Raw genomic sequence first — 21116 nt, 5'->3', positions numbered from 1 at the left:
ATTGTGTCTGTTTTATGCCATCAATCATCGGCTGAAAGCAGGTGTTTTTCTGCAGATATCTTGTATCTGAAAAGCAGACTGTGTTTGTTATCACTGCTTATATTATTTAGATTTTTCCCCTTAAATCTCAGAGAAGTCATTTTTATTCATGAAGAGAGAAAACAACGTTATTTTCTCATTAAAGTCTGTTTCTCAATTACTCAACACATGAGTGACCAGCAGCACTGATGGGCTCATCAGACTAAACAATGTCTTAGATTACCCCCCCCCACTCACACACACACTCACACACACACACACACACACCACCCGGACCGTGATTTGTCGAGGAACCCCCTCCCCTCGTGTCTGGATCGTTAATTTGAACCTTGTTCCAAACCCTCATTTATCCAGAAAAAGCTTCCTGAGTGCGGTCCCCCCCCTTTTCATCAGCTCCCTCATTGATATTCATATGTTTCCTCCCGTTCACACCTGGGGGCCGCCCGCCAACACCGCGGGCCCGTCTCGGAGGGGACGCCGCCTTGCTCAAGAGAACTTCAGATGTGTGCTTTCAAGGCAGAAGAGGTGATTCTCATTCACGTTTTGCAGCGTTTCCAGATCCCGCCGGCTGGTCCGCACTCTGCAGGCGGGGGGGGGGCTGTTTGTCTGAATTGGCCCATTTTCTGCGTCTGTTTGACAGCGGCTCCTCAGCTGAGCTGCTTCTCGCCGCAGAGACTGAGTGGAAAACTCAGCTGCTGCCGCTAATGAACAGGTTAACGGTGTGGCGAGAGAAACAAATGGCTTTCCCAGATTCTCTGCCGGGCTCGCCGTGGATGTACGGTGAGAGCGTCGGTGCTGTCGGTGCTTCTCCGCTCAGTCTGTAGCTCGTCTTTTCTATTAGATTTATCAGTCTGGCTGTATTTTTGAAGCAAGCACATTGCCTCCAAACAGCTTCAGTCAGTATATCAGCAGCATCATTTCATTAAAATGTTGGATCAACCTGTAGAGTTTGCTGTGCTGAAACACTCCAACGCGATGGTTTTGTGATTGTTTAAATGTGATTGCGTCGCCGGTGGAGTATCTTTGACTCTTGGCCGACCAAAACAAAGTATCCTGACTTAAAACGAGCGACGGCATCGTTGAAAAAGACTTGTTATTTGCAGTTATTATTAGCATCGTTGCGTCAGGATTTCAGCTGAATGTAGTTTCTGAACTCGGCGCTTGGCTTCGCCTGGTTCACATGATGCCAGATCTCAGGCTGCAAATAGTCACATTTTTCATTTTCGGTTTAATAATTTGAATTATTGAGAAGTTCATTCATTTCCTTGTCGGTCCAGTAACTGTCAGTCTTTCAGCTGTCAGGATAAAGGACTGCTGCCCTTCACATTTCCAAAACCCAAAGAGATCCTCAGATTACGACTGAGCCAAGTGTTCATTTCATAATTATATGGAATTCAAAGAAATAGCACTCACTTCTCCTTTATAGAGCATTATCCAGCAAATATTTGGCTTTTTTATTACCTGATGAACAGTAATGAATGAATTACCTGTGGGACGCGTTCATCTTTCTGCCGCGGTTTCCGTCTTGGCTGCCAGGTCGCTGCGGGTCAACTGGCACTCGATACGGTTTTTATTTCCCAGCCCGGTTTTGGCAAAAGCTGGTGGGAATTAGAAATGAACCCTAGATAATAATAAGAAATGGCCCGCGCACGACACATTTTATCACATTCGACTTGAATTTGAGGCGAATGGGACTGCAGAGCACAGTCTGGACGCCGTCCTCGCAATATGCGAGCTATTACTGCAATAGCATTATAATTACATATCATTACTCAACTAACCAGGTTAGATTGAATTATGTGATACACGGTGTACCAAAACATCAGCAGCAGCTGTTCTTTGTGTGACACAGAGAGAAACAGGTGAGCAGATGTGTTTTATTTACTCTGCCTCCAAAGACGATTTTATACCAAATGATCAAAGTGTGAGAGATGGAGGTAAATTTTACCTGGGGAAGGACATTTTCTTTAGAATATAACTTCTGGTCACACTCGAGTATTAACTCCTTGTCGTTTGGTTTCTATTTTCATCGTGAACGGGTTGAATTCGCCTCATCCTGCCGTCTTACTGCTCTCCAAAGAATCTGGAGCTCACACACACACACACACACACACACACACACACACACACACACACACACACACTCTCTCAGTGTAAATAGGAAATAGTTTCTTGGCAGCGCCACTCTGAGATACAAAAAAAGCTCTGTTTCCAGCCCAGGGAAGGTTTCTGTTTAGGCGGCATTTCGAAGAATCCAAACGTAGCTGTCGTCTCCTTCAGGTAGGACGCATGGGAGGAAGGAAGCGTGCGGTGGTTTCACAGGCGGAGTAGGAACGCCCACAATACATTGCAACAACATCACCGAATGACAAGGGGACTCCCTAAAAATGTGCTCCTGCAGGACGCAGCAGCGCACGCCGTGGCGAACTGCGGGGCGTGCACATTCGTCGGTTTTCAGTGATGGAGGGGGAGTTATGTCTGTTTTGTACAGTGATGTAGGTCACTGCTTACTGATGTGGAACTCCACACTGAATGACACACAGAGAGCAGGTACGGCCTGTGACCACGCCCACATCAATGATGTCACAACAGGTTTTAATTAGTTCTTAATCACGCTTGAAAAAACAGTTTCCAACGCTGTAACGTGAAGCTCTGATTGGATGACGGAGAAAACACTACACCTTCAGTGAGGAGATCAGTGTTCGCTTATTTTAACATTTTTCTGCCATTTTTAAATATCCCATAATTATCACCGGGGAAGCAAGAACAAACGTGTCGTGTGTTGATCACGTTGCAAACTTCACCCAGAGGAGGAGGAGGAGGAGGAGGAGAAGAAGAGCAGCCAGATTCTCTGAATGTGAACGTCTTCAGGACGCCGGAGATGAATCCGTCCGTGATGCACTTTCCTTTAAAACCTGCACAAACTAACACGACGGCGTTCTGCCCCCCGTGTTACCCCGGCTCCTACCGCTGTAACTGAAAGAGCCATCATCAGACATTACTCACACCGTCCCCTCACTCTGAACAAACCCCCGCTGCTCCCGAGGCCACCGTCACACCAAACGTGCCGAATGTGATACTCCCCGACGGAGGCTCATTCATCTCTAATGAAAGAATCCGTTTCACACGCAGGCGCCGAAGACGTTCCTCCGCTTTCCAAACCGTCCCGTTTTGGAAAGGAAGTCGTCGCGAAGGCTAAAATAATATCAGGGGGATCAAAGGCGGGGGTGAAAACCGACGCCGCAGTTCCACGATCGATCACGTAACCCGATCACTTTCATCTGAGTGCATCGGCGCAGCAGGATTCCTGAGCCGGGCTCTGTCCGCCAACAGAGAACGTGCCGCTGGTTTGAATCCCTGAGCCAGCAGGAAGTCTGCAGAGAGGACACTGACGACCTCCAGCGCCTGAAATCTGCTGTCAAAGCTCAGAAAGTAAAGATCTGACTCGTAAACCGGGTTTTATTTAAAACTGCGTCTGTGTGCGAACCGTGTTTTCTCTCAGGATCTTAGGATGGTCTTCATCAGCTCTTCATCACGCTGCTGGAGTTCATCAGAATCAGCTTCATCGGCTGGTATTTTGGATCTGAATCTAAATTGCCGTTTTTTCAATGAGAGTTTTGAATAGCTGAGCTCACTTCTGCAGCACGGTTGAGGTTGGTGTCAGTCCCACGACGTGGCTTTTGATTGACAGCCCGGCGGCAGGTTTCACCTGTTGAAATCACAGTGAACAGGTGTGTCGTGCACGATCAGGCCGCGCTGCGCTGTCACGTCTTTCACTGGAGAATCTGTATTTACAGCCTCTGAACCTCATCGTGAACACGAGCCTTTCCTGCGCCGCCGGCGTCTTTATGTCGCCTCGTTTAGAAACGGAGAGCGCCGTTTGTGTCGAACGCGGCGCTGAAAAGGAGAAGATAATTGAGCCGGCGTTAAGTGTGCCGTCAAGGTGGGAGAGTGCGCGAGGAGGATGGACGAAGGTGGTTTTGTTAAACAACCCGCTGCATTTCACTCCCATTTATTTTGGATGAAAAACGCTTTTTTGTGCGACTTTGAGTGTCGTTAATACAAAGTGATTATTACACGAGCAGGAGCCGGCTCTTTGTCTGCGCGTCGAGCCGCGTTTGAAGCCAGCAGAGTATTTTTCTTTTCCCGGCTCCCGCCCTGCAGAGCCGTACCGTATGCAGGTCGCCGTACTGCCGGTATTTGTCATAGTGACCTCTTTCTCTGTCTGCAGAGCCGCCGTTACAGAAATGCGAACAGACAGACCCGGGGCGTGCGTGGAGAGGAGGGCCCCCGCTGTTTGCTACCTAACATCCACATTAATATTTCACACTGGGTTTGTGCACGTTCGGAGTGTGTGAGCGGGGATGAAAAGCAATTAAAGCACACCGGTTTTCTCACTTTACGTCAGAGAGGGACGCTGTCAGCTCGTGTCCGTCAAAGGAAGTGAATGCTCTTCAAAATAAGAGTTTTTATCATTGAAAACATCTAAAATCCTCACGTTTTTCTTACATAGTGTAAAATCTCAACACAATGGCCTAAAACTGCCTCATGTGCCACCTTTTGAAGTAAGTTTTAAATACTCTTTTTGATGACATTGATGATACACGCAGTGGAGATGGAGCAGGTAAAGTTAAGCTTCAAACAACTTGAACACAGAGGTGCTTTTGCTGCTTTTCTTTGTTAGTTTTACAGCGTTTCTGCTTCATTAGGCAGTGTGTCTGCAGCGGAAAGGACACAGGGGGAGCAAAATGTAAACTTGGAAAGAAAAGCCGTCCAACGCAAACACAAAGACGTCGTCCACCTTTGCTGCCTTTTGTCCCCGTGCTCTCTGTTGCATGTGTGCTCTCGTCAGACAGTTTACAGAGACACGGGGAGGTATAAACTGAGGCAAAGAGCAGCCAAACTCGGGCTCGTTAGTTTCCCACTTAACGTTTTAATGTGGTAGAAAGTTCCTCGTTTTGGTGAGGTGTAGACAAGGCGTAAACCACAGGGGCTATTTTTAGGCGTTGGCGGCACAGGGCTTGCGCCATCCTGCCATTTCTCTGCCTGACTCATCACCACGGAGGGAAATGAAGCGCTGCCTTTCTCCACCAGTCGCAGCAGCAGATGGTTTTCCAAATTCAGCAGCCACTCCTTGCTCTTTTACTAGCCAAATTAATTTGATGTACGCGGAGTCTCGGAGTGGTTGGTTTCTAGCCAAAATGACAGAATCACCAGTGAAGCAGAGAAAGCTACCAGATGTTACCAAACTGAACCACTTTTGGCTGGTGGGACATCACTTCCTGCTCATTTGCATCAAAAACCAAGTACACTCTGATTATAATGTTCAGATGGACCATTGGCTGCTTATTTTTAGCCGTTGAGTCGAAGATAAAAAGGAGGCTTTCAGTTCACGTCTGGTCAGATTGCAGCCGCCTGGCGCTGGATTCTTGACGCCGATGTCTGTAGTTAAGAGTCTGTGAGGCTCTACTTCGGCACGGCCATGCTTTAGCTAAATGCTAACAATGTTAGCAGGTATGACGTTTATCATGTTTGCAGGCTAAAATTTGCTAATCACTGAACACATTTGGATAAATTCACCTTTTCACCTGCTGAGAGGAGTTATTACAAGTCATGCTGAGGGAACACGAATGTTTCAGAGACCTCACGGCAATCTAAAAATATAATCAGCTAATTATTGATTATAGTTTGCGTCACCTTTCGAGCAAATATGGCCAAAAATCTCTGGTTGCAGTGTCTTTTTCGCTGTTTTTCTTCGTCTTCTGTGATGCTGAACTGAGCATCTTCGGCTTTTGTTTGGATGAGGATGAGGATCTCACCTCTGGCAATTTATATGCATATATATTATGATAAATTCTGTATTTTCTGATGTTTCATAGACTCAATAATGTGAGGATAAATTGGTCATTTTTACTGCATATCTCGGGGGTTTTGAGTCACTGGTCAAATAAAATAAAGCTTCACTTTTTACAGTATTTTCTGACGTGTTTTGGACAAACCTGTTGATGAAAAGTCGTGACACCGTCCCCTGTAAAGTCTTTGTGATGGCTCGTCATTACCTTGAACACTGCCTGCACTGTTGCCTGTGTGACCCCCCCAGCGTCTCTGTGAGGGGACAGACCGGCCGCTAACGGAACACCTTCTCCAGTTTGTCTCGGCTTTGGTAGAAAATGAAATTGCAGAGACCGACCGGAGCCTTATCTCCGTCTGCGAGCGGCTTATGAAACTTGACTTTTTCTTCATCAGTGTGCCCCGGTCCTCCCCTCCTCTTCCTCCTGCCTCCTCGGAACTGAAACGACCTTCCCTCTCCAGGCGGAACAGCGCAGTCACTCTGAGTGTCAGAGGCTGAAAACTCATCTGTTCAAGAAGTACCTCGCGTCCTCGTCTTGTTCCTCCTCAATCATCCTCCCTTCTCCAGTTTCTCCCCGCTCTCCTCCATCCTGCGACAAAAATAAAAAACCTCCTCTCCTCAGCGCCGATGCTTCTTTCTTTCCTTCGCTTCTCTCTTCCTCGCCAGATTCTCGCTCGTTCAACAATACGGAGAGGACGCTATGACCTTGACCTTTGACCTTTCTAATGCCTCTTCGGGACTGTTTCTTGTGCTGTGTTCTTAGTTCACAGATCCTTCTAGAAAACCGGATCAGGATCTGAAAGAGATCTCCTGCAGTGACTCAGACGGACATCAGACGCACTGACAAACGCTCTCAGTAATCAATCCCTGCGGACTACTTTACCCATAACACCCCTCTGCACATGCTGAGCCGACTCCATCCTGTCTCAGGTTTTAATCATGTGACCTGGCTCCACAGCAGCTGGAGTCCTGTGAAAGTTTGATTAAAAACCAAGAATCGACTGATTGTAAGAAACGGGAACGTTGAAAGCGAACTAAGCGTCGGGGAAAGAAAGTTTTAGCTGAACGTTGGAAGGTTTTGAAAAGAGATCTGACTGATTTTACTCTGTGATGGCGAGACTCTGCCTTCTGATTCGTGTTTTCCTCTGTGGCGTTCATTTCTGCCTGGCTACCTTTCCCTGAGGTTTTCAAACATGCATGTTCGTGCCACTGCTGCCCCCCCCGTGCCTGTCGGCCCCCTCCCCTCCGCCCCTCCTCCTTAGTTTCCCACAGTTCCCTGCTTCACCTATTGAACCCAGTCGCCAGCCCAGGAATGGAGCAGGGAGAACGGCAGGAATGTGGATCCCAGTCCGAGCCAAAACACAAAACAAGGAAGGCAGAACTCAAACCCCCCGCCTCCCGGGAGCCAGAACCACGCTGTCATTGGCTGCCTGCTGTAGGCTGACCGCTGATTCTTTGTCCCCATTGGCTGCTTTTCCATCTTCACTCCCTGCTGCTCTCTGGCCTATCAGAGCGCTCTCATGCTGTTAAAGTATGTGTGTGTGTGTGTGTGTGTGTGTGTGTGTGTGTGTGTGTGTGTGTGTGTGTGTTTGGCATCACTCTGATCCTTACCGACAGCACCGTCTTGAGTCTTGCCCGGTTTCACCAACAGCATTGTGGGATAATTATTGTGGCGCTCAGGACGTTGCTCTGTATTAGCTCTTGTTAGCTTCTGTGCAGCCATGCTAAAGCTGTCACACACACGTTGATGTCGCTCTGCAGAAAAGCTGCGTTAAAGTGCACGAGGCAGGAAACGCGCTTATTGTGATGCCTTTTGTTCCGCCGTTCTGTGCAGTGCGGCATCGAAACCAGGCCGAATGTGTGGCTATAGGCCAAGTTTCTACAGCGCTATTATTAGACCCCACTTCATCCTACAGGGGGGAATGATAAAGATAAGTCAGGTCAGTCGGCTGCGTCATCTGGGACGCTGGCTGCTTTTTAATGTCGCAAAGCAGGGAAGAGTGAGCTGGAAAACCAAATTCAACAAGTAACCATGACGAGAGGGGGTCAGAGGTTAGAGGGAGGGGGGGTTTGTTCGAGGAAGGCTGGGCTGACTCTTCCAATTTAAACGCCAGTTTAAATTCCAGTTCATTTATTGCATGAAAACAGAAATTACAGACAGGTTATTTGCAAGATGTTTCTCAACAACGCAATCCCTGAAGCATTGTGGAGGATATAAAGGCCTGGATCGGAATCAGATGGTCTATAACCTTTGTAATGAAAACCATCTGGGAGACGAGTATCACATTTTCTTCACATGTAGGAATCTGAGTGTTGTGGATAAGAGGAAGAGCTCTGGCCCGTTCAGAGCACCACTCAAAGTCGACTTAAACGGTTTGTTTCTGTCACGTTGTGTTTGTAGTTTGTGCTTCGTGTAACGTGAGTGGAATCACATCATCAGTTTTTAATAACGTCCAACAGCGAGGCAGAACAGATGTAAAAGTTTGCCAAAGTCGACAGCTTTCACTGCATCTTCACCCCAAACTGAAAAGGCCTGAAGTGTCAGAGCGCGTCCGTTCAGCGTGACGGACACAAAGCACGCTTTTCATGCTGATGAGTGTCACACTGTTCCTGTCGCGGAGCTTCGTGGAACACTTTGCGAGTCAACAGTTGTTCTGACCGGCGCCACTTAACCCACTTTCAGGCCGTCTCTCCTGGAAGACGCTCATCACGCCGCACTCGGTCGCTCACGTGAAAAAGGGACAGAAGCAGTTCTGTAAAGAAGGAAAGAAGAGAAGCTTGAACCCTGAGGCTGATGACCAATCACGGCGCGTTGCGGGTGTGAATATCTGATACAGGAAGTGGTCACACATCGTCGGGGCACCCTGGCCCTTATAATGCTGTTGTGTTAAAGTCGCCCGGATTCGTCGTTTCTGTCGTTGTCGGCTTCCTTCGTCATGAAATGAATCAGCGTCTTCCTCTAACCTGCGTCACTGGTTGTGATCAGTTTAACCAGAGTCATTCTCGCTTGTTTTCAGGCTGAATGAGCGTCTGAAAAAGTCATTTCCGAACCTGTTTTCAGATTTATCTTTGCCAGCAGGACTTCAGTTCCTTCTGGAACGTGCGCAGACATCCTGGTGGCGCATGCCGCTGCAGCCCGAGCCGGCGTGACTCGCTGTTTCGATCGTGAGCGCGCGCCAGTTTTGTTTTTGTTTCGAGCAAATGTCCATTTTGAGCCGTAGTGGTTGCGGAGGAAAGACTCCACCCTCCTGATCTGCTGTCAGATCCGTCCCGGCGGATCATCGCGTGCAGGCGGAGGAGAGGCGGGCGGAGGCTGGCGCTCTCGCCGCTGATGGTTTTATCGTATTAATTTCTCGAGGTGAAAGCGCCGATGATTAAACGGTGTGAAAACGTTACATATTCTGTATTTAAACAGCCGCACTCTTTGCCTCCTCTTAGCGCCAGGAGGCGTTTTGTCAGAGGAGGCGGCCCCCCAGCACCTTCATTAATTGTGTTTATTTAACTAATGTGATTTGGAGAAACAAGCTGTCGGAACGGCGAGGAGTCGCCGGACCTCCAGACTGCAGGGCCGGGCTCGGCTGCAGTCCGGAGGCTCCTGTCAGGTTTCTTTCTGCTGGTGAGGGGGGAGGTATTTGGTTGGAGCCTGGCTCCTCCACTCATCTGCATCTTATTTGAATTTCCTGCTTGCATAATTCCTCGGCTAATGGGGAACTGCTCGGCACCGCCACAGCTGTTTTGCCTTTCCTGCCTGGCAAGAGCGGCGCTCGCACGGCGAGAGGAGGGAGCGGGGGGAGGAAAAATGTTTAAAAAGAAAAAATCTGCAAGTCATGTGGTGCAGAAATACAGTACAAACAACGTGTGATCCCCCGAGGACGGAGGAAGAGGAGCGGAGTCAAACACCCACCCACTCCCTGCTTCGCCCCCCCCTCCTCTCTGCATGTACACACACACACTCTAACAGCACCACACCCCCTTCACCAGCGGCGCACTGAGCATGTGCAGCGACGAGCCCTTCCCCCTCTCCCCCTCCTCACCCGGTCCTCAGCTCTGCCATGCTTGTCCTGTAATTGGTTGGTAACAGGCTCGAGCAGCACCACGCTGCACCGGGCGGACTTCAACCAGCCGCATTAGTCTGTTTACGCATTCGCGGCCCTATTAGAGGCTGTTTGTCCGCTCATTAGCAAACCCGAGCTGGAGTTTGAACCCTGCCACAGCCGCTTTAATCACCGAAAACACGGCGAACGCGCAGGAATGCGCCGCGCTGACGTCGGCATCCAGGCGCGTTGACAGCTGATGAACTGAGACCTGTGGGACACGTTGTCCCGCGGCTCTGAAGACGTCTCACGCTGTTTAAGCTTAAAGCCCGAGTGAGCGCTGTAGCACTTCCTGGATTCAGCTGTTGAATGTGTGTTAGCGGTACAGTCCGTCCTGTCTCAAACACAGCGGGGACGTATTACTCCTCGAATAATTAACTCCCTCCTCTTATTTTTCTCATTTTCAGTCAGACATCGACTGCTTTCCACTGATTGGCTGATGACACTGAAACTGTCTTACCAAGGTTTGGCCTTTTAGGCCGCTAAGTCGTTGGATTTAACAGAAAATTTAAATCTTTTGATAATTTGTTAATTATTAATCATTAATCAGTAAAATGGTGAAACATTCTCTGGTTTCAGCTCGTGTGAGGATTGATTTAGTTTTTCTGTTTGTTTCTTTTCATTATAATTTGAATATCTTCAGGTTTTTGGACTTCTGTGAAAAACTGACTGCTGTTTTCTGTTCTTTTCTGTAACACATTCATCAAAAATGTTGTTAATAGATTAATTGATATGAGAAGATAATAGTCTGCTGTGAATGGCCTGGTGATCGTGTAAGATTAAAGCTGCATTAGCTGATCTTTATTGGCCACTTGGGGGCAGCAGAAGGCTGCAAACACAACACTGACATATTATCAGCTTTTAAAGCTGAAATGGCGAAGCTGATGACAGAAGATGCTAAAAATCTGCAGAGAGCTGAGAGGAACTGCAGAGCCAGGTGATGATCCTCACCATGAGCGCCTCCTGTCACATGATGCATTGTTAATATCAGATGATTGATTATTGCATGCATCAGGGCTGTAGATCCGTTCTGCTGGGTCTCCAGACTGGACCAGCGAGCCTGAATCTGCTCACTGAACCGTTGACTCTCAGCGGCGTCAGCAAACACTTTGACAGGAAAATGTTTGTATTCGGAGTTGTAGTAAAGTGTAGATGCCGTTTAAAGACACTCTCCCTGATTTTGTGACCACGGACGTCTACAAACTGTCGCCGCGTGGCCGCTGATTTGGCTCGTTCATCAACACGGTCAGCAGTTGGAGCTGCAGCGGTGCGGTGGTGATTATGGTACTTTAAAACCCCTCAGCGCCTGATTGCTGCAATTTGCATTGAAAATCCTCCTTCGACCGAACACGCAGCCATGATACGCATCTTTTCAGGTTCACTGTCACGTGCGCAGTCTGAGGATATCGCCATCCGCGAGTTATCCTGTGACAATAGCTAATAACTGCTAATAGCTAATTCAGCACGGTGACATGCAGCGAAGGGGCTCAGGCCGGAATCGAACACGGCCGCTGTGCCTCGATAAAAGATGCCAGGGTGCCCACAAACAGACGCTTCAAAGCATGTTCAAGATGTGACTGTGGACATTTGAAGATGAAGCACTCCTCTTCATCATTACGCCGTCTCTCTGATTGTTATTGTGACAAATATTGGTATTGGGTTTATGAATTCATGAACAACAGAAACAGGATGTTGACAGGACTGCAGAATCCGAGCTGAGCTCTGATCAGCACCGAGAGGATCTGCTCGTAGTGTGTGTGCGTGTGTGTGTTTTTGCGTGTGTGTGTGTGACAGAGAGAGAGAGAGAGAGAGAGAGAGAGCTTTTGCACACTTCCACAGCCTTAATACAATCAATGAAATCTTATTAGATGTTTTTACTCTCACTTTCATTTTTTTGCTCTGTGTGTGTATGTGTGTGTGTGTGTGTGAGTGAGTGTGAGTGTGTGTGTGTGTGTGTGTAAACCTGATGTTTCCAGATCAGTCACAGCTGTTGTGTCTGTTTTTATTACTTTCTCGGCAGGTGGGGGAGTTTTTTTTTTCTTTCCAATCTTTATTCAGCTCCTCGCCTCTTTGTCCCGCCCGTTATTAGCTGCTCGAGCGCTGGTCATCCTGACATATTGAGTCCTCACCAACACGAGGCTTCTGGTGTCCTGCACCAATAACTGGGCGGGAGTTGGCCGCTGTCCGGGTCATAATGAAATCTGCGCTGTCTTTGTTATTCGTCGTTCTGATCTGAGGTCAGAAAGTGCAGCTTGAGAAGCTCTAATCGCGGCTTCGTGCTCGTGAAGGACGTTGAAATGAGTTCCACGTTTGTTGATCTTTGCATTCAGGTGAAACAAACCTTCGCAGACGGCTCCAAAAATTGGATTTGTCCTCGATTTTTAACTTTAGTTTTGGAGTTTGCTTCATTTCAGCTCCTCAAATCATAACCGTGTCACACTGTCACAAGGACACTCTGGTTCTGTGGGGGGGTCTGGTGTGTTAATACAAAGCAATTGATCGTTGATTAGTCGATCAGCAGAGAGGTAATCTGCAGCTGTTTAAAATTATGGTTCCGACTTTTCAAATGTGAGGATTTACTGCTTTCCTTCATATTAAATCGTAGAAAACTGAATATATAATTTAGACAAATCAAGCAATATGAAATATGACTGAACGGAACAGAAATAATTGTTCCCATCGTAACAAATGTGACATCACCCGTGTCGTTAAGAGCTTTGTCTGTTCTGAGGAATTTAATGACGTTTTGAGGAAATGTGTTGAGTTTGAGTTCGTATTTTAAGTTGTGGATTTATTCTTCACTTCAACATGATGCTATATGAGACTCTTCTCAGCGTGTCATATCAGCCCATGTGCACGTCAACATGTCCAGCCTGCATGGGACGCCAGAAGCTGGGACCAGAGTGCAGCATCCACATTGACATAATTCATAAATCACTTCCTGCAGTATGTAGGACTGGAAGGATCTGAATGGATACCAGTTTAATGCTCTTTTCCAGGCGTTCGAGACGAAGTCAGCATCTGTACAGCAGAATACTTCAGTGTTTAGTTGAGCCGCTTCCTTCCAGCGGCATCACATGTGGCTGAAAGCTGCCGGCCGGAAGACGCCGTGGACGAGCCGGCCCTGAAGACGTTGTGAAAGCGCTCTGATGACGTTAACCTGCAAAGGAAGAAGAGCGAAGGAGTTTCATCACACGAGGCCACATACACTGTGGTGTGTTACCTCGACCGACCACATGAGCTTACTGTTAAAACCCCTCTAACATCAGCCACAAAGTCTTAAAGTCCAAACACCTCAAAACCTTTTACTCATTCTGAGGCGCTTGCAGTTAATTCCCGTGACTGTGCAGACAAGCTCCTCTGTGTTTGACAGATATTAGGCTGAAAGACAGATTGTCGTTGGAGGTGGTTACGTTACTGTAATAAAATGAGAAGCTGTCCATCAGCGGCAGTGAAAAGCGTTCCTGCTGTCGCCTGCTTCGTGTTGGTGGTCGGCCCTGAAGCCCGAGCGGCAGCCTCCGACTCAAACAGGAAGACGCGTTCTGCCACGCAGCTGCTCTTGAGCAAGGCAGGAGGTGCTCCCCCGGCTTTGCGCGGATTTGATTGGCCGGGGCCTCGCCGGCCTTCCTGTCGGCCTGCCTCTGCAGCATCGGTCTCGCTCGGCTTTCACTCATAAATTTGAGCTCGTTGTCTCTGCGTGTCGCGTGTTGCCGGGGAGTGGAAATCCCCACAGTTCCCGTAATGTGTTGTCATTAAGCCACAAACAGACACGCACACTTTCTCAGTTCCTTCACATTTGATTCTGGGCTTACACTTGACATTTTGTGTAAATTAAAAGGTAAAAATGACGTGTTAATCCTCCGCAGCTCTGACAGACTGTTGGTCAGAGTGGGTTTTAACTAAATGTGTCCTCTGAGCTCTGCGGCCAGTGTCCCTTCACTCAGCTACGACCCAAACAAAGCAGCAGCTGAACGCGTGAGATGTTTTATTTTAAAACCTAAAACTGTGTCTTAAAAGCACCAAGTGGCTCATCCGCTCGCGGCCTCTGAACGCCGTCTTTAGCCGTTAGCTGTTGGTCAACAATGGGCTGAAAAACAGCCAAACTAGCTGAGCTTGATAGTTGAAAACAGTAGATTCACCACTAAGATCTGGTTCTCGTCACACAGTCTTCCTCAGCAGATGGAGTTGTCCCGGTTGTCCTGGAATTGAATGAAAAATGAACATAAAATCTCATCTTTTAAGGCAACATGGACAAGAAATCCTCAAAGTGCTTTAAAAAATGGAGATTTCAGCATCAAGCCGTGACAGCTGGGCCAACTCCATCTGCTGAGGACGGTTGTGTGATTCAGTCAGAAGCTCCGGAGCAGCTAATACGTGGACCTTGTGGTGAGATTGTTTTTGTCAAGAGAGTTTTGGAAAACGCAGACAGACAAAGTGAACTTCAGAGAAACAGCAAACTGTCGGAGCGCCGGTCGCCGCGTCGCCACGGGAACAGAGCCCGCAGAGCAGAACAGGCTCGCCGGGAAATCCTGCTCGCACTTGAGTTGTTGAACACGTTGTGCAACACTCCATCAGTTGAAATATTTTGTTCTATTTATTCTTTTTAATTAGTTCGTCTCCCTCCAGGACCAAGCGGTCGTTCGGTTTCACCGTCCCGTCTCGTAATGTCGTGAAGGGTCATCTCTGAACCCCGAACCTATCCTCACTCTCTTTTTAGCTCTGTTTTTGGTCTCCACCAGCTCCTGAGAAAAAACCTCTGGCTCTTTAGCTGCTAAATGCTAAATGTTCGTCGCTAACAGTGTGTCTGCTGTTTGCTGCTGGGCGGTCAGTGAACGCATCCGAAACAGCCGGCGAGAATCCTCCCTGAGTTTACGACGAAGACGAGCGATTTAAAAAGTCATTCGATTCATTGTTCACATAAAGACGTGAACGAGTGGAGCTGTAACGGGAAAATAAAGGGAATTCAGAGTCAAAGCATCACAAAACGACGGAGAGAAATTGGAGGATATTGCTGGTAGCGCTTCTCGTCCAGGCCTGCAGCTTCAGATCCGTCGCCGTGAACACGGATCCCTCCTTTAATGGACCTGATGGATTTTATTCAGGTTAGGACAAAAAAAAAGCAGACAGATAGACACCCCCTCACTACCGCCACTTAAGAAGAAAACCCACAAAGCTAATTAATTAGGGTCGACTGGCTCATTTGCATGTTTTGTAAGCACTAATTAAGATATGCAAAATATCCAGATGAGCGCCGCAGCCTGAACGTATTTGCAGCGACTCGTAGTGCGGAGCTATGGACGGGAAAAGGGACTGAGGACGCGTCCTTCGCCGTCGCGCTAATCTGAGGCTTCCCCGCGTCAGAGCAGGAAGTGCAGGACGTACAGGGATTTGTCTCTGTGGCTCTGGCACTTAAACGTTAATACAGCAGGAGGCCAGGAGAGTCCAGGAGGGGACAGGAGAGGACAGGCTGGGACTCGCTCACAGTAGATCTGCAGGGTTTCTTCTCTTCTGTGGACTGGTCGTGTGTTTTGGGCTCAAATCAGTGAGATCTGAGGCGTGAGAATGACATCCAATCAGGTGGCAGCAGAAATCAAGCACACTGATTTATTTTTAAAGAATATTTAATTTTTATTAAACAAAGCGTCATCAGTTAAAGTCTAAACGAGTGTGAGGACGAGCTGAGGTTCACATGAGCTCGGGACACAGGCTGTCCTCTTCACGCAAACTAAGAGACAGTCGCCTGAGCACAAACCACACCCTTTTTTTTTTTAGGTTATCACTTCCAGCACAGATACAGAACCTCAGTGCTGATCGGCCTTTCTGAAAAAAGTTCAAAAAGGACACACACACACACACACACACACATACACACACACACACACATACACACTCACACACACACACACACACAGCTCCAGGTTTACGAGCATCCAGAGACCTACAGACACTGAGTGTGTGTGCTCTCAGCAGAGTGATGTACAGTAAGGCACAAACGTTCAGTCGGGTTTATCAGTAATAGTTGTGCAGTGATGATCACCTCTGGGCCTCAGGAGCACCGTGAGGCTGAGAGTGCTGCACACACACACACACACACACACACACACACACACACACACAGTCCCAGAGCAGGGCTGGTTAGTATCAGGTTGGTGATGGATGGAGGATGAGGTCAGTCCTGAGGGGGATCCAGACTCTCTGGAAAAGACCTGTTGTTCTCTCTCTCTCTCTCTCAGTGTCTCTCTGTGTCTCTCTCCCTGCTGCGCAGCAATCCTCTGATGATCTCATCCACTCTCTCACAGAGCCTCAGTAACCTGCACACACACACACACACACACACACACACACACACACACACCTACACACACGTGCACTCATCACATCCGGGGGAAAACACTGCTGGTGATTCCCCTCTTAAAGGCGCTGGGTGGTGTTTACGTGTCAATCTAAATAAACGGATGCATCAGCTGGAGATTTGAAATCCAAACGGCGTCGTGAGAAAAACAAATCCGAGGTCTTTGTTTGGAGGTGAGCTGCCGTCAAAGCTGCGTTTTGGTTGGTTGGATTCGTACAATGACGGCGCTCTGCGGACTCAAACAGGAAGGAAGGACTGCAGTTATAATTCACATTTAGTGCTTTTATTACTCACGTTATCACGGCTCTGTTGGTCTTTTCGTCATCGCTGCCTGCTTTACTTACCCTTCATTCATTTACTGCTCCTGCGACTGATTGACGAGGCTCGCCGTTAGCTTGGCGGCTAGCTAGCCTCATACCCCAACTTACGCTTCTTCTTTCACTCCCGTTATAAAGTGAATTCATTTGTATTTATGATGTTTTACTTTTTTTTCCTACCTCTGGTGTTTCCTCGTTGCAGATTCATGAAAAGTTATGATGCGTTTCCTCATTTCCTGTTTTCAGTCAGTCGTTAAATGTTGGTGTGTGGATTGGGGTGGCGTGCAGGAAAATGACGGAAGCCATCTTTTTATTTTCCGAGTACTTTAATTGTTTAGTTTGTCCCGTCTGCTAACGTGGAGGGTGGAGATTTATGAGCTGTACTGCGTCCAGCCACCAGGGGGCAATCGAGACCTCGAGCTTGCAGTCATTGTGCGATTACTGTGTTAACTGCTGTCGTATTATCACGTGACTGTAAACCAAACATTAGCACGGGGGTCTAACTGTGAGTTTAGCCTAAAGATTATTATAGATTTAAAATAGCAGGAACTGCAGCACAGGTGGAACTGCTAACGTCAGCGAAGGCTCTGTTCCATTCAGTGAACCATGAAGCCTCACCTGAGTGGAATGCAGCCTTCATTAATCTTATTACTTACACCTTTAACATTTGTCACGACGTCGGCTGGGAGAAGGTCAGTTAGGTGAGTTTTGTGGTGCTTTTTAAGAGCTTTTTGTTAAAACTGCTCTCAGAGCAGATCAGATGAGTCGTGAACTCCTCGCTGAGAGATTTAGAATCGGAATTGAATGGAACCGGTTTTACCCCAAACCGTCCACTGTCTGCCACGATCTTACTACACGTCTGCTTTGAGTAACGAGCAGTGGCTGAATGTACCGAGACTGAAGAGTTTATTTTTATCACGAACTTCTCTCAACTTATTTTTACTGAACTTGAATTCATCAGCCGGCGTCAGAGTCCCACTTCAAGAACAAAATATCGATTTCACATTTTCTCTGTTGTACATGAAGACCAGACATGAGGAAAGAAACAGACGCCGGCCCGTTTGGCTGCACCACCTTTTTACATTAACGGCACATTTACAGTGTGGACCTTTCAAAATAAAACACTCGGCTTTTCTTCAGCTTTTTTATGTTGTTTTATTAGCTGAACACATGCAGCTGAATGCGGCTCGTAGTGACTGTACTTTAGTGTGTGTGTGTGTGTGTGTGTGTGTGTGTTAATTGCATTAAGGCAATGCCTCACTATAGAGGACACACACATACACACACACACACACACACAGAAACTCCTTTTCCAGATGTTCAGATAACTCTCCTGAACGTCCTCGTCTCTCTTCTTCTCGTCTTTCCTTCTCTCTCTCGTGTCTCTTTCTTGTCCTCTCGTTCATATGTTTAAAAGACAGTTTGTAAACCACATGCTCTGCTCTGATTGGTCAGTTCCTCTCTGGCATCCCTCCCCGCTGGAGAAGGAAGAAGTGGTTCGTTGCCCCGCAGGCGTAGTTACCTTCTAGCACGTCCTGTTGAATCTGTCTCATACGACAACAACAACACACGAACTGCTGGGATCAGCTCGCGGTTTTTGCGCCCGCACTCGAGCTGGTCCTGATCCTGATGTTGTTCTCGTTAACGAGCGCAGTTGGCTGCACATTTGCATTAAGCTGAAGCTCCCCCGCGTCGCACCGCTGGGAGCCTTTTGACTGCCGGAGACTAGCGGGCGGCACCAGCATGGGCATTGAGATTCAGTTCACAATGACGGTTGCCTCCCCAGTCTTTGACGCCGTCTCACCGTCTCTTACTGGGGGTTCAGACCAAAAGCAGTTTAAAAAAGCAAGAGGCAGCGCTGGCGCCGCCATGTTGCTTCAGGTAGCAGTGATTCAACGAGGTATCAGCCGAAACACCGCAGAGTTTTTCAGCTCAGTAAACTGAGCCACGGGTTTTTCTTTTGGTTCACTGTCTTGACGACTGTGAGGTAAACAGCAGAAATACAACGCTGACATCACAAAATTTGATTGGCCACCACAGTGCGCTGCTGGGTGAATGCAGCCAGGTTCAACCCTGACATTTTACCTTTTCATGCAGCATTAAAGCCACTTTGAGTTTGCCTTAAACTCAAATTCTTCTGTACATAAATGTAATATGTCACACGTTTTGATTGCACCACATAGTGCAAACATTCACAACCAAATGAAGTGTCTGTGGTTAATTTACTGCAACAGGTAGCGACTTGCTTTTCATTTCTCAGGGTCACTTTCAGGTAACACGACATTCAGCTGTGATCTCGTTGAAAGATCACAACAAACGACAGCGAAGGAATGAGGACGAAGATTTACTTCAATAAAAGGACTGATACCACACTGTGAAAGTACTCCAGTAGAAGTAAAAATCCTGCATTCGCAGCCTTACTTCAGGAAAGTAAAAGTACTCATGTAGCAGTAAAATGTTGCTGTCAGTGTTTCTCATCATATCTGATGTTTATGGATTAATATTCCTGCTGTAGATGTTTCAGGTTGGGCTCATTTGAACTACTTTATATCCTGTCGGCTGGTTTAATCTACAGCGATGCATCATATTCTATAAGATCATCATATGTTTGTCCTGTGAGAACCTCGTATCTCAGAAAAACGGCCTGTTTTCAGCTTTGTGAAGATGCATTTTCAGCTGATCCAAGAGGCTTTTAAACAGTTTATTTAGCTGAAGAAGACATGAAGGAAAACTTCATCCTTCAGTTCATCAGAAACAGTCAACATCAACACATCTGGAGATACGAGCTTTTCACTGGACAGAAAGGGTGTGAACAAGTGTAATCTGAAAAGTAACTAGTAACTAAAGCTGGCAGACAGATATTTACCTCTGAGATGCAGTGTGGTGGAAGTATGAAGCTGCATACAATAGAAATACTCAAGTACAGCAAAGCATGGAGAATTTGCAGTAGAGTACTTGAGTAAATGTACTCAGTTACATCCCGCTGACAGACGAGGTCAAAGGTGAATCAGGGAGAAGTTTCAGCTTCGTCTCTCGTCTCCTGGCGCGAGGCCGACGCCATCGTTCTGTCTGTCTCATTGTCTCTTGCTGTCTGTCTCGCTCTTTGTTTTTCTCTCTCGCTCTTTGTCGCTTCCTCCCTTCTCCGTTTTGGCACATGTTGCCACGGTAACCGCTGCCTCTTTTTTTGGCCAAGTTGTAGTGGTGCAGTTTTTAAGGCCCATACTGGGCTCCACCACTCCTTCATTTACGCACACACACGCTATCACGCAATCGAACACACCCACCAACACCCCCCTGTTCACACACACGCACACACACCATCATCATCAACACCTCTCTGCCTGCATCTGTCTCACACACACACACACTGTCACACTTACACACATGTACAGTAGGTCTGATTTGTCTTCTCTCACACACTTTCACATACACCCACTCCTCCGCTGACACCCCTCTCTGCTTTCAGATTCCACAGGAGATTACCCAGAGTGCCGCTGGCCTGAGGATCATCCAGACGAGGGGAGAGACGAGAGGGAGAGAGAGAGGGACGAGGGGGACACGCCGTGATTGGAGGAGGAGGTGGAGCCTCAGAAAGCACCTCGCCCCCTCAAGTGAAGCCCCTCCCCTTTGAGGAAGTGCAGTGAGTAGAGCTTTTTGCCTTTTCTATCTATGCGGGAGGTTTCATACAAGCAGTCTGAAAAGCTTTGTGCTTTTATTTTGAAATCTGTACATCAGCACATCCTTTTGACTCTGCAGCTGGTTTAATTAATTTAATTAAACGAACAACATCGAGATGTTTGATGTGTTTGCTAACTTTAGTTTAGGAGTGAGGTCCAGAACTTCTTGTGTAGAGGAAAAACACACTTTCAGTCTGGTTGCACAAGCTTGAACCGCCCTTTAGCCACCGGTTAAAAGCTCCTGCAGTACACCTGACAGGTGAGCTTCTTCACAGCCCGCTGAACTTCTGTTGAAATACAGGGAAAAGCCAGTTTGGCATCAGAACTTGCCACCCAGTCTCGAGTCTTGTTCGTTTGACCTGCAGACCTGCAGGACTGACGAGCTCGTGGTGGGAGCAGGAGTAGTGAATAGGTAACTGGTCATGTGACATTGCAGAGCTGTTGCAGGTGAGGGCGTGTGCAGGTGAGCACTTGTTGGCAGCTCCTCTGGCGTTTTGTCTGTGGGATCGTGTTTGTCTGCGGAGTCACGGCTCCTGCTGAGGTCATTGTGTCGTCCAGCGGTGTGAAAACGTCAGCGGGTTAACGCTGGTGTCTGAACACACGTAGCACAGGACATCAGAAGGTGACTCAAGGACAAGGAGTCGCATCACTTCATCATCTGCCTTCATGTCACCCAGAACAAGCAGCCGTAGAAGAATGTGGGCGAAACAAACTGCCAGAAAGTCTCCACGTTTTGTAGCGAAGAGTGACGACTGCAAAGCCGGCTGGTGTAAATCCCAGAGATTT

The 21116-nt window shown here is 47.7% G+C and overlaps 1 protein-coding gene across 2 annotated transcripts in view; it reads left to right on the top strand.

Moving 5' to 3' along the window:
- The window catches only part of LOC121620146 (zinc fingers and homeoboxes protein 2-like), a 102659-nt gene that overhangs the window by 9027 nt on the left and 72516 nt on the right, over positions 1-21116 (top strand). For both annotated transcript variants that reach the window (XM_041956100.1, XM_041956099.1), the window contains exon 2: positions 20120-20293. The gene's annotated coding sequence lies outside the window, so the exon portion shown is untranslated. The remainder of the gene's footprint in view (positions 1-20119; positions 20294-21116) is intronic.

The sequence above is a fragment of the Chelmon rostratus genome, chromosome 16, assembly GCF_017976325.1.
Source record: "Chelmon rostratus isolate fCheRos1 chromosome 16, fCheRos1.pri, whole genome shotgun sequence".
NCBI classification, from domain to species: Eukaryota; Metazoa; Chordata; class Actinopteri; order Chaetodontiformes; family Chaetodontidae; genus Chelmon; species Chelmon rostratus.
The sequence above is the reverse complement of the archived record's forward strand: the minus strand, read 5'-3'. Positions and strand labels throughout refer to the sequence as shown.